Source organism: Nipponia nippon, unplaced genomic scaffold (assembly GCF_047370975.1).
Source record: "Nipponia nippon isolate SJK-2023a ecotype South Korea unplaced genomic scaffold, ASM4737097v1 scaffold_7, whole genome shotgun sequence".
Lineage (NCBI taxonomy): Eukaryota > Metazoa > Chordata > Aves > Pelecaniformes > Threskiornithidae > Nipponia > Nipponia nippon.
In genome coordinates this window covers 38,045,417-38,059,425 of record NW_028262391.1, presented here as the reverse complement: position 1 = coordinate 38,059,425, position 14,009 = coordinate 38,045,417, and the positions used below count along the sequence as shown (strand labels likewise).

General features: G+C 40.4%; 1 protein-coding gene across 7 annotated transcripts in view; it reads left to right on the top strand.

Annotated features, from left to right (window-relative positions):
- The first annotated feature begins 10,119 nt into the window (after nucleotides 1–10,119).
- The window catches only part of ADCY7 (adenylate cyclase 7), a 68,066-nt gene continuing 64,176 nt past the window's right edge, over nucleotides 10,120–14,009 (top strand). For 3 of the 7 annotated variants that reach the window (XM_087739777.1, XM_087739781.1, XM_087739774.1), the window contains exon 1: nucleotides 10,120–10,232. The gene's annotated coding sequence lies outside the window, so the exon portion shown is untranslated. The other 4 variants (XM_087739778.1, XM_087739780.1, XM_087739775.1 and 1 more) reach the window with 4 other exon arrangements.

Genomic DNA, 14,009 nt, shown 5'->3' with positions numbered 1-14,009 from the left:
AGAATTTGAGAGCTTTATTATCTAGCTGATTTGTAGTGTTTCCACAAGTTTTCCTCAAAAATGTTTTCCAGTTGCAGTGACCTAAATGCATGTCTTGACTGTATTTCCGTGAGTCCTTTACCAGCATATGTATTCATGGTTTCATCTAGAAGTTGAAACCAGCCTTGCAGTTCTTGTGGGGCTTAAATACCTCACAGTTGCAGATTTTTCTGTGCCAAAGTTACAGGGCTCCTCCTCATAGTAATTTGCTCTGAGCCTAATTAACTAATCTTCAAAGATTGGTTGTTGGGATGTTTGAGATGATCCCAGAGAAATTATCCAACACCAAGAATCCTTTGCAAGTTACTTAATGAACAATGCCCTGAGTAACAGAAGAATTAAAATGCAAATGGCCTTACTGGGTCTTTACAAGCCCAAAGTTTGTGTCAAGTATCTACTTGAAAAGGAAATAGGAATGAAAGAGCCAGAAGGTGGCTCCTACCTGTGCATTTTAGCATGGCAGTGCTAGGTCAAATCAATCTACATTTTAGATTATTCTAAAATTTACATCAGTTAATTTTGAACAGCTTTGATTTTAACTCTTAGTATATTGAGTGATTTCCCCACTATGACCATTTCATCGATTTGTGGACACTAATGTGGAAACTAACAAACACAAGTGTGGTGCCTTCGTTAGACACCTTGACCATAGACGTGGTTGGGGTGCCGTTCAACAGGCCTCTCTCTTGGCAGGAGAGCTAGCTTAGAAATGGCCTGTTCCCGTTTGCTCCTTCCTACAGCAGTGCAACCAGCGGTGAACTTGGATATTTATGAAGCTTGGGGAAAAAAGGAACGTAAATTTTTAGTTTACTGTAAATTAATTGGTAAAAGCTAATGGGATCCTGAAAATCACCTATGTACACAAATAAGTAAGGGAAGACGAAGAAATCTTGGAGATCCTCCTCATAAAAGCCCTTCGGAGGAATGCCATCTTTCTGCCTTCTGAGATGCATGAACAATGGGGTGCTGCAAGTCTTCTGGTGAGTCAGTTTGCTTGGACACTACTCCTTGTCGGATACTGAATGACCCGAGCGGTGAATCTGCTCAGCATCGAAGTACGTTGAAGGTTTCTACGTTCTGCAGCAGGTTTAAATAGCTGCAAAGGTGTTTATCGGCAAATAGACTGATACCGGTATGGCTTGGTTCTGCTCTCTCCGGCTCGGAGTCCTTCAAAAGATGTCTTTTTAATCCTTGATGGCTTTTGGTATTTTAAACTTGCTGAATTGAGTCTCCTAATCCTTTTTTAACCCTGAGTCAACCCTTTGGTTTTTGTGGCCCAGAGATTTGCTGTTGAATATGGCATTTATCAAATCCTGTCCAACAGGCTATAGTGAAGCAGGAAGGAGATGGAGATTGATGGTGCTTTAAAAAGAATATTTCCTGCTGCTACAGCTGCTTTTTAAAGAAAAATAAAAAAACCACAAACCTCATTAACTGAGCAGGCTGAAGTAGGAATATGTCTCCCTAGCCCTCATATATCCACACTTGATGCTAGCTTCTGTGTAAATCACTCAACAATCTAATGTTTGGATGCTAGGCTGATATTTTTTTTTTATATCATTCTGTATAATGAAGTCCTAATTTCCCATAGTACAAAACCCCTGAGGAAGAAACCACTTGGCTGTGTGCAAGAGCTGGCTTGTAAAGAACGCATTTGTGTGGTGCTGGAGGAAGTCTGAGGAACCATGGGTGCAGATTTGGTGAGTGTTTTGCTTGTTTAAAAGAAAAAAATGCTCTTGTACAGGTATATAAAACTACTTTTGCTTATGTATGAAGCAATGTTTGACTCTTGAGCTGAAAGATCATTAAGCAATCAAATGCTTCTGAACAGTTATCAGAGAAAGTAATCTCTGCTCTCAGCTGCATTTCCCCAGGTCTAAAGTTCATTTACTGTACCAGATGTGGTGACAGTGAAATCTGAAAATAAACCTGGTTCAAATTGCTTGTTTATGCTGCCTAGCAATGTAACACAACAATGTCTTTCCTGAACTTAAAGCTCCCATCTTAAAAAAAAACAAAACAAAACAAAAAAACCCAAAACAAAACCAAAAAAACCCCACAAATCCACCTGGCTGGTCTGTATACAACAGGTTGTTACACCAGGAGTATGAAGAAATATTTTCCTTACAACAATAACATTATGTGGTCTAGGTGAAATATGCATTAGTGGTTGCTGTTTGCATTTCCCTCCTCCTGTGGCCTGTTTCCAAACAAGACTGTTCATTACCTTACAGTAAGTAGGGGACTCATTAAGGCTGGGTTAGGGTTTTTTTCCTCTTCACTATAGGGGATCTTGAATCAAACTCATTTGTGGTTGCCTGGTAATCACTGACGACGAAAAGACCATTCTCAGAAGAATCAATGGCTAGCCCAACAGCAGGTAGAAATCTTTCATATTGTCTTCCTTCAATGCTAGTTTTTCTTTTCAAAATTTTTGACAGTGGAAGGGAAGAATAACTTATAAAATAATGTAATCTTTTCTATAAGATTTTTAGTCATCCCAAAGCGTGTCTTACTAAATCCATGTTATGATATCAACTTTTACCCATCAAGATAACATAATCCAGCAATCTAATTGCTGAAAACTTCAAGTATCTCTGAGCTGGAGTGTGTGCCATTTAGTGAATCACTTCTGTGCAGTGTCTAAGCAACATACTCCAACTACAAAAGGTAGTTTGAAGGCTTCCGTTTTATAACGTTGTTTGTATGCAGACACTAGCACCTTCAGGTAGTAGTAACTTACCTGGCATTGCTCAGGCACTGCCTGCACTTGCGCATCCGAAATCCCACACAATCCCACTACTCTAAGGATATAGCTGAGAAAACTGAATTTTGTTGCCTGAAAAAAAAAGGTTTAAACAATATTAGTAGGGTCAAAAGCCAAGGGGATAAGAGCAGTACCTGCTACTAGACAGAAGAGCTGGTGCAGCCGGTTGCCCTGGCACCTCCAGCTTTGCAGACAGGCAGCTTTCACCTCCTGTGAAATGGGCCAGAGACCACCATGGCCAGCTCTCGCTGCCCCGGACCTGCTTTTCTACACAAAGTGCTTTCATAAGTACATTTAACAACTAAGTACTTCTAAATTCTTCAGAACAAAGTCATACGACGGTCTATCAAAGCCCGAACAAACTTCTCTGAGAGTATAGGCAAATACAGAAGTTGGGAATTGGGAATCTGAAGCATTAACGTAAAAGTGAAGGAATCTGACTTTTGCCATTACAGGCTGCTGGTCTGATAACTTTACCATGCATGGATAGTCTGATTTAAAAAAACCAACCAAACCAAAACAATCCCTAAATCTTCAAATGGCATTACTGCACTTTATTTCTATTGAATAAAGTAATATTTTAGATTACAGTGGTGATTTCAGAGGAGTATTTTTGAAGTAAAAGCAGTAGAAAACAATAACAAGTCATGAAATAATGCTAGTTCTATAGTTCCTGTATTATGTACTTTTTTTCTAGCTATCAACACTTAGACATAAAAATCTTTCCATGAAAAACAGGAGTTGTAAACTCTAATTACTGTATTTGTACATTTGGGAGAGTCTGAATGTTCTGGTGCTGCTTAGTAAGGGAGAACCACAATTAACAATTGTGATGAGCTGGTGCAATACTAAAAGGACATAAATTAGAACTGATGTTTACTTTTCTGATGTCACTATTGGTTATTTATTTTCATTTTTTGTTTTGTGTCTTCATCAATGTCTCAATTTTTATACACTTTTTCTACCTTTGTGCCTCATCTGGCCTGCAGAGGAAATCACAGATGTCCTGTATTCTAGCCGGCTGCTGGCATCGGTTAAGACAGTTTTATGAGCTGAAGAACAGCAGTTATCCATTTCTGATACAATCGCGTTAGAAGCTAGCTAAATTTCTCCCCTGTTTGGTAGTCTATCTGCATGGAAAAATTCTATCATAGCAATACCAGTACAACCCACTATCATGTGGACATGCTGAAGCACTAGACAATCCTTACCCTGAAATTAATCACTTCCCAGCTGATTTCAGTTAATAGCGTCTTGTAGTGGAAGAGCGAAGATGCAGTATGGACACAATTTTAATGTTGCTATATAAATAAAGATTCTTAGATTTTATTGCAAAGGAGAGAAGCCTTTGCTGTTGCAAATTTGAGGTTACTCATTTGCCTTACTCTAAGAATCACCACTAAAAGCCTGGTCCTGTTGAATTTAAGGGGAGTTTTCCTACTGATTTCAGTGAGATCAATTTTATTCTGTTTTTTCTCTGATTTTTCAATCTCTTGATTTCAGAGCTTCAATGACTTTTAACTTTTTTTAGGCAAAAGCAAATGTATATATATATCAGTAGAGTGATTAGAACTATGCATACATCTTGCTGAGTTCTAGACCACCCATTAACACTTACTGACTTGTTTTCAAAGTTTCTTGAGAAGACAACAGCCCAAATGCCAGAAGCCATGCCAATCAACAAAGTAACTGTGCACCGGTGGTGGTTTCCTAGAGGGGGGGGTGGGTGAAGGAGAAGGTGGTGCGAGAGGCCCTTCTGCCAGTTCCTGGGGAATGGGGAAGGACTTCCAGTACCACGGACTCCATCAGGGATCGGGTCACAGGGACTAGACCATGCTTGCCTTCACAAGCTTGATTAGCCAGTTGCCTGCTGTTTGAACTACTGAGGTGAGACAGACTCATAAAACCTCCTTGCCCCGCATTTAATAGCATCACGAGGTCTGGTGGTACCAGGATGGTTTTTGATATTGGTCTTGTGAGCAATTAAATGACACCATCTGTCACTGCTGCAGCAGAACTCTGTGATTTCAGGATAGTAAGAAACTAAAGCATTTCCCATCTTAGTCCCTCTCAGCTTTGGGATAGTTATTTTATCAGTTTGTTTGAAAATACCAACTATTTGGAGGAAAAGAGTCCATTTCTCAGCATAAAGGAAAATAAAGGGAGGGCTATATACTTGCTCTGTTTTGTCTCTTGCCATCTAAATAATCTAATCTGCAAGAAGTCAGCTACTTCCTTGAACTCAGTAAGTTAATATAAAAGGCCAGATCCTCAGGTAATATAAATAATTTTTATTCCAATGGCTTCAAAATAACAGGGCTATGTTGATTTAACCAAATGAAGTTTGTCCACACATTTTGAAAATTGCCTTGTAACAGGCTTTTTTTGTAAATCCATGTTTCCTAGCGGATTCTTTAGGAACCTTCTGTTCTGGAATTGCATGCCGATTTACATAAAAGTGTTTTTCCCTAATAATATACATGGTCCATTTTTTCCTTACTGATTTTTCCAAAGTATTCTTCTTTTCTTTCCAATATGACCGCCTGGCTACTAACACAAAGATATTTGAAGTGCAAATTGAAAACAGTTAGCTAAATAGTTTCATCATTTGCTGTGAAAATAAAACGCTCTGTTCTTTTCTGTGTTCTTTAAATCAATAACATCTTCCATTTTGTTATAAACTCCACCTGCAGTGTTACGGTATCTAACAGAGAAATGGCCTTCCTGTCATTTATTTTCTTCCCTTGTGTAACTTACCAATTAACGAAAAGAAAGAGTTGACCCCTCAATAAGATCATCTAACAGTTTTCTAGGAAGTCACAGACCACAGATCTTCTGTCACTCAGCATTGTTGAGAGTAGTTCAATTTCTAGAAGAAAATGTTCCATTTTAACACGGGTCAACTTGAGTATACAGAAAGATTTTAAAACAAGTCTGGTCTATAGCCCTTAGTGCAGTCCAAATCATACCCGCAAGTACAGGTAAAAGGCTTATGCGATTAGCCAGGCACTGATTTTTCAAGGCACAATGCATGTTCTCGCTCTGGAGAAAGAACTTTCAGCAGGAGCAGGAGAGGAGATGGAGATATTTTTTTGATTCTTAATCCAAGAAGTCAAACAAAACCTCCTAGCCCGGGCTCCGGAGCTGCAGGCAGTGGGACTTGAATTCTGAAGTCCTTCAGTTCCTCTAGAAAACAGCATATTAGCTCCTCAGTCACATACCTTTTTGGACTGTTGGTATTTTTCTGAATTTATTCTATCATTTCACAGTGCTGTGAGTTTGCATTGGGCTTGAAGTTTTCTTTGGAGAAATTACTGTTGTAGAATTAAGTCCCACTGACTTTCACGAAATCCGGAATGCTAGAAAATATGATGGTTTTTCCAAGTCAGTTAGACTCTTGGACAACTTTAAAAGAAATAACAAATAGGACAAGAGACCTGAATAGCTTTTCATTTCCCTAAAGAAACATGCATGTCATTTATTGCTTTATTTACAGAAAAGCAGCAAATCATTCCCAAAAGTTTGTTCAATTGATCTGCGGGCCTAGAAATGCAAACTACGTAACAGCAGTGAAACTCTACCTTCTCTTTAGCCTGGCTAATGCAGTAAGATACTTCTGCATTTAATAGCATAAACTTAATGGTCTTCAGCAATTGATTCTAATATTGTCCTGTAAATGAGGGTGATTGATAGCAATGTAGCAGCTCAAAATAATTTCTCATTATACCCTTCCTAAGCATGTATTGCCTAGCACTTTGGGATTGTTCTATTATTAGAGATCCTTGAACTCATAAATTTACAGGAAATAGCAAATAATTTACTCAAGTTATTTGTCTCATTCTCTAAGTTGATCAGTGGCCACAGAGAGTATTGGGTGCATATTCACACTGGCAAATAGATGCTAAATATCATCCAAAACAAAAAAATTGTTCTAATAAATACTTCCTACTCTAGCGCTCGTTAAAGACAGCATTTTACTCCTGGCTTTCTGAATCAGAATTGTGAAACTCGTGAAGAAAAGCAGAAGTTAAGGTTGTCTTGGTCACTGTTTCTGGATATTTGAGGAACTGCAAAAAGGCAGCATGATAAAGCATGCTTTCCTAAATGCTGCCTGCTGTGGTATTGCAGTATGTCAAAGGAATACTTAAAAGGAGTGAATATATTTAAAAGTCTACCTGCTAATTTTAAAAGTACTACTTAACATACTGTGCTACTTTATATTATGTCTAACCCACGAAATAGTCTACTGTATATTAATTTTCAAATTATTCCTAAGCATTTAAAAGAATGTTTTCTGAGGTTATAACTACATTCCTGATTTGCTTTTGTCACGTATTTCTTTGGTCAGCAACCATCCTCTGAGTCCTAGCTGACTCATTTATGGGAGCCACTGAAAATCTGAACGTTGAAACATTTTGCCAATAAAATGATTTAGAAGCAACTTGCTGGGACCAAATGCTGTCATCCCCTTTACTACTGTGAATAGTAGACGCATGTATATACTGAAGGCAGATTCAACCCACCATGACTTACCAAGAGGGAAAATGTAACCCCCCACGTGAGAATTATACTTGAAGATTACTATGTTTTTCTATTTCTGCTTCTTTTAAAAACAGTGATCTTTCCCTATTTCATAATGATTCATGGCACTGGGTACTATGGCCATTTCCATTGAAGCACACATCTGAATTGTACAAAACAGACTTCTGTAATGCTCTGTAACTCAGGTTGTAAATGACACTGCAACTAGATTTGGTATAAACACCCTATCTACAAATAATTTAAATAATAAAATTCAAACTATTTTTCAATTTTCTATATTAGATTTTATCAGCGAATGTGTTGCATTTTATTTTAACTAAAAATCTAAAATTATTTATGATAGATTATAGTTATCCAGTTCAATCTTTGGAAAGATTAGATTTGCGTGTTTAATATTCTGGTTTTACACACTCAATATGTATGTATCCTTGTAGAGCTGCTGGACTTTTTTCTAAGCAAGAGCTTGGTAATAATAATGCTTGCTTGTCTATGAAGAAGACTTTCCCAGAAGCAAATAAAACCCTAGGCATTGCTTTATTCTAATTTGGACAGCATTGTTTCAGCTGGACCTTCGATTAAGGGCTACATTTTCACAATATCAAACATCTGCAGTTATCACATGCACATAGGAAATTTATTTTAGATCAATCTGTAGCTGCAAAAAGATAAACCATTAAAACAACAGGTTCGGTGCTATCACTTTCTCTCACGCAGGACAGACCCTTATGCTTGGGTAGTCACGTTGAGCAGGGCTCCCAGCAATGTCAGGTGCTCTCCAGTAAGGGGTGGTGGTAGCATCTGTGTTGTGAAAATCAGCCCTGACTGTACTTCAGCTGTATGGCACTCGAGAGAAAAATTAGCAGCAGAAAAAGAAAAGGGGAAGTCTATACGTAGCATATACAGCAGCTAATTTATTGGATGTTAATTTCCATAGGTTATTTTTTTTCCTTTTACATCCATTTTGCTAGAAATGTGTTATAGTAATTACCAATAGCTTAAGATTAATCTGCACAGCAGTGTACATACAACACTTACTTAGAGTGTTTTAGAAGTGCTGCCATTAAAAAAAAATTACAATATCGGTCGCATTGAATCATGCAGGAATTTTAGATCCTACTCTGGGATAGCAAATATTTGTGGGTATACAGAAATGATATTAAGCAATCTGTGTACTCAGAAGGTCCACAAAATTTTGATGAAGTGGCAAATGGAGTCCATCTGTTCTGAAACTACTCCATTTATGATCTCAGCAGAACAATGCATTTTCCATTTCCTGCAGTTTTTAAATCTTGTTATCTAATCCAACTTTCAGTGAAGACAAGGCATTCTTTTTAACAGTTGTTTTACTGGAAGATCCTTTTTCTCTTCTCCCCAAGGAAATGGTCTGAATAGCCTATACACTGCTTCTATCTGAATGCTCCAGTAACTTCCTAGTGCTTTTCGGTTACATGGTGTCCAATAACAGGAATGGGAAGACCTAGGTAAGATTAAGTAACTTGCTCAAGACTGCGCACAAAAGTGTTGCAGGGCAGGGGACAGAGGAGCAGTGTCCGGCGCTCCTTTGTTGCCCAGTCCTGTGCCTCAGGTCTGTAACCACTTCTCTGGCTGTATTCCTCGCGTACTTGCCCCAAATTGCTGAAACTGGATTTAAATTCATTTCCAAGATTCCCGGTCCTAACAGCCCAAGAGTATCCTAATGGCTGGGCAGTCTCAGAAAATACCAACCAACGTTCAAGCAGGAGCTTAGGAGAGTGAAATGGAGCTGTCGTGCTTGTGGTGTGTGCGCTCCCTCTGAGAAGGGTCAATTCCAGCACATAGCTCAGGCCTACAGAGTGTAGAAAATACCAGCCGGCTAGCAGCACACAAATAAAAATCGTTGTATATTTAGTTACTAACGTATGATTGCAGTAATAGTTTGACCATGGATGACTGACATGTGGTTGTAGCTGCAGGTAGCCGGGCACACGCCTGCCTGCCGTGGGCTGCGTGCGGTCACCTGTGGCTAACACCTCCCCAGATACACTTAATCCAAAAATCCACGGAAATCAGCATTTCTTTCTATCTCCTGCAATGAGCTTTGGAGCAGAGTTGATGTGTGGTAGAGCCAGGCTTGGTCAGAATTAGTGGCCAGATGCTCAAGGCTCGATACACTGAGGAATCATTGCCAGCCTGGTGAAACTCACCCAAAACACACCGAGAGGACTAAGCGGTGAGTAAATGGAGGAATGGGAAACTGGTGCTGTGGGATGGCCTCAGTGATGTCCTGTGAGGGTCCCTGGGTGCAGCACGTGGGACGTTTGGAGTCCTGCCAAAAGCACCCCAACAGTAGCCAGATTTTAAAAAACTGGCTGTAAATCTTCCTAATTTTTAGGGTCCTGGGTGGAAGTTGGTTTCCACACCTCTACAGTGTGGATGCCAATGGCTATTCCCTCTCCCTGTGTGACATGGATTGGGGGGACATGGACAACCCCCTCCGAAGCCCTCATGAGCTGTGAGGGACGGGGTGCTGCCCGGAGGCCCTCCGGCTTGAGCGGGAGGACAGCTGAGGGTCTCCCCCTCATGCCAGGGGTGTTAACGGCCAGTGCCCGAGGCGAGGCTGAGGCGATCCCGCCGGAGGAACGGCAGCCGCTCGGTGCGGGGCGGGATCCCGCCTCCCTCACAGCCGCCTCTGAGGGGCCAGCGGCGGCCTCGCCACCCACCAGGGGGCAGGCGGGGCGCTGCTGCTGCTGCTGGTGCCGCTGCCGCCGCCGCGCGCGTCCCGCCCTCCCCGCGCCGGGGAGGCTCCGCGGGCCCCAGAGACACCTCAGGCGGCGGAGGTGGAGGCGGAGCGCCCGGTCCTGACCCGCTGCCCCGCCGCTGCTCGCTCCTCTTCCGCCGGCCGCAGGTGAGAGACCGCCACGGAGGGGAGCTGCCCCGGGTGGGTGAGGGCCGTGGGAGTCGCAGCCCGCTGTCGCGGAGCGGGGCCGCGGGAGCCCGCGGGTGGCCACCGGCCACCCGCGGGCTCCCGCGGCCCCGCTCCGCGGAGCACGGAATTAAAAGCGTCGAAGACTTAATAAGTTTCTTAGAGAATGGTTATTTACTACCCCTTATCGCACCACTTGATACACTTGAGAGCAGCGGACGAATTTTCAGGCCCGTAAACTTTTCCTCAAGTTTATTTTGCTTAGAAAAGGCAAATTTGGTAAGCTGTGAGGCCTGATAATTGACGTGTGTTTCTGCATACCGGATGAATGGAGAAGTTATTCGCTGGGCTTGCCTGTTGCGTAGTAGTGCCCTCGAAAGCCAAAAGCTGACTCTTCTGTGACGGAGTATTTTGAATCGTTTTTTGCTTGTACTTTTTTAGCATAGTAGGGCTTTAAATTGCTGAAAGAGGTACTTAAATATCTGCAGAAGGTCGGTTCGTGTCTCTTACTGCTGAACAGGTAAGTCACTTCTAATCTCGGTAGGGCGTGTTATGGCATTTCTAGAACAAGTAAGTGCTCTGTGTTAATAAAAGGAGTAAAACGTTTTAATACACATAGTACAGTGTTTGATCACTATTGCTAGGCTCTTATGTTTGTGGGTGGCAGATGAAGTGTATCATTTAGCAGGGGCACATTGTCACCGATGACCCAGGACCGTACTAAAGTCTGTTGAACCTGAAACTTCTTTTACGACCAGTAAGGACGTGGTCAGCAGAAGCGCTGAAGACTGGCAAAGACACTTTGAAAGCATTTTTGGATACGCAAAGTAAACGTGCAGTGTAATGCTTGAATTTGGTTCGGTGTAGAAGTCTGTCAGATATGTTATACTTTATTTGTGTTGCAGTGTGCCTGACACACTTGGTCGCGGACCAAGACCACGCTGTGCTAAGTGCTGTGCAAATATAAGGTGGGGAAAATCCACGCAAATGCATCTGAAAACTGTGTTTTTGATTCTGAGGTGGTTGTGATTTATTATAGGAAATAAAGTGTCTTGTGCTGGACACTGCAATATGAAAATTTCTTCATAGTGAGAAATAGGATGTAACTGTACCTGCATTAGGGACGTTACTGCTTTGTGCTAAGATTCATGATGCAGGGGACTTTTTTTAAAAAAAAAAAAAAAAGGGAGCTAGGAACTTTAAAAGGAACTCTCCTTTAAAAAAGAAAATATGAACTTGTTTACTTTATGATGTCTCAAAAGGAAAAGTACCACAAAGAAATTCTATAGTTATTATATATTTTGAGGATAAATAAGAATAACGTGGTGCTGTCATTTTTTAAAATATTATTTTTAAGCAAGCAGGATTCTAGGAGAGAAAGAGAAAGTTTCTGGGAGTGTTTAATGATTGTGTCTAGGTCCGAAATAAATAAATAAACAGTGTGATTGTGTGTTTTGGGGGGTTTTGTTTGTTTGTTTAGGTATCCTGACCTTTCAAATGTTGAAGTCCTGATCTGGAAGTTTTTATATGATCCCCTGTAGGTGGAAGACGAATGTGTGGCAAGTCTATGTTAAGACCTGTGATACAGCATACTCATGGTATCTTTGTGTGTATAGTGAACTAAGTACTTTTAAAAACAATCTTCATGGCAGTGGTTGACGTTAAAACCAGTATTTGCCGAAGACACTGACACATTGACAGTTTCCCCCTATTCAGAAATGTAGAATGGAAAATGAGGAGTATGTGGAATACCACTCTGAAAACAGTAAGCCAATACTGATTTCTAATGGCCATTATAGCATGTTATTTATGCTTCCAGAAGCCATTACTAACAGCAATTAGGGTCATTGGAGGTTCTTGTAAAGCAGCCATTAAACTTCTTAATTTTTTTCTTAATGAAGCTAATGTCAACACTATTAAGAGTAAACAAGGAAGATACTTCATTCCCTAATGTACGTGGATATTTATGTTCTCATGGTTTGTGCTAAGTGAAAGAGCAGGTGCTAGTTGAGAGCTAATTAGTTTAGGTGTTAGCCTAGAGACAGATGATCATTGTCTCCCGTTAATGTGGGTGTTTGTGTAATTGCCAGTTGCTCTTAGATTAAAAAAAGAAAAAGACAATATCCCCCCTGGAATTACAAAAAAAATCCCTGAATTGAATTCTTGGATTTATTCTTGGGTTACATCTTTGACTTGGATTAAACAGAATTTATCAATGTGACTCATTCTGATTTTAATTTATTATGAAGGCTGTAAAACATAGGCTGAAATACCTCACCCAGTGATTCCTCCCTCAGTCTCATGGTTTGTATTGAAGCTACGTTTTATTTTTCTGGAAAAGGATCCAGTCTACCTGGATTTGTTTGGTGTTTCGGATTAATAAAATGTCATAGTCAAACTGCACTAAGTGTCTGCAGGGCTTTCGTATTGAAAATGTCATTTGGGACTTTTTCGATATGGAAATTTTTTTTTTTGTGTGTGTAAATCAAAGATTGTTTTATTATCATAAGAAATCAATCTGGGAATTGAGGTGCGTGAGAGCCGATAGCCAATGGAATTGGTGTTGTCCTCTAGCTTACGGAGAGTTGTCTGGTTCAGTGCCGCTTTGGCTTAGCGAGGTGTGAGGGTCTGCGTTCGCTAGCAGTGAGCGCGCGTTGCCTGGCGTCTGCCCCGCTCGCTTGTTTCTGCTGTTCTTTTGGGCTGGATTTGATGCTCTGTGTGAGAAACATCTGTGTTCACAAGCAGTTCCACCGGTTTAAGCATACCGTTAAAGTGGAGTTACAGGCCTTACTTAAACCGAAAAGGTGTTTCAGATGAAAATTGGGACCCGGCTGAGCCAAAGATTGCTCTTTTCTTCTCTAATTAGAGCCCAGTCAGTATTCAAATTCTTAAATGCAGTCTCTGTAAAGCGCTATTTGTGGAGCTAAGCTAACCGGTTGTTTCAAAGACCTCATACTGCATAAATAGGGAGATAATCTATTAAACTAGCATCTGCAAAGTTTCAAGATGATTATTTGCTAAGCTGACAGGATGTTACAGCGTGAAATAGTTTGTAACCACTGTGCAGTTATATCATCTTCTATTAAAATAAGGAAGTGCAACTTCTTCCTTAGATCATTATGGTACACTTCATGAATAGTAAATGTCTTGCGTGTGGTGGAAAACATATTTTATATTTCACATTTTGAAAACAGTAAAGACACTGATCTGGGATTTCCTCATACTCTTATTTAAAAAACCACAACATTTTCACCTGGAAAAAATGCTGTCTTTAAAAAAAATTCTAGGAGTTTTATAACACCTTTATCTCATAATAAAAATCATTATCATTGTTAACTCCAGAGACTTATTGCTGTTGCTTACCTTTTGCCTCTTATACCATCCTATCTTCCAGAGTCACCTCGAGTAGGATCCAGGCTCTGTCTTGCGGCACCAAGCAGCAGGGTAGTCCATATATGCAGGCAGAGGAGCAAGCAATAAGTTTGATCTTTCCTTTGGAAGTCTCTTCCTTTGCTTAATAAGCATAACATACAATAGTGTAAATATGCTGTAATAATTCTTCCTGCACATCATGTGTAGGTTGCTACTGCTAAGTGTTATCTCTTCAGAGTTAGTAAAATTAAGGTGTAAAAGGTGAAATAATTTTGTCTAGGTTATTCAAAGATAAATGGTAAAATTTAAGTAGAACATCGGGCTGCTGTTCCTTTTCTAATCAAGGCATTGCTTTACCGCAGTAGCTTGGAGTTATGACATGAGTTT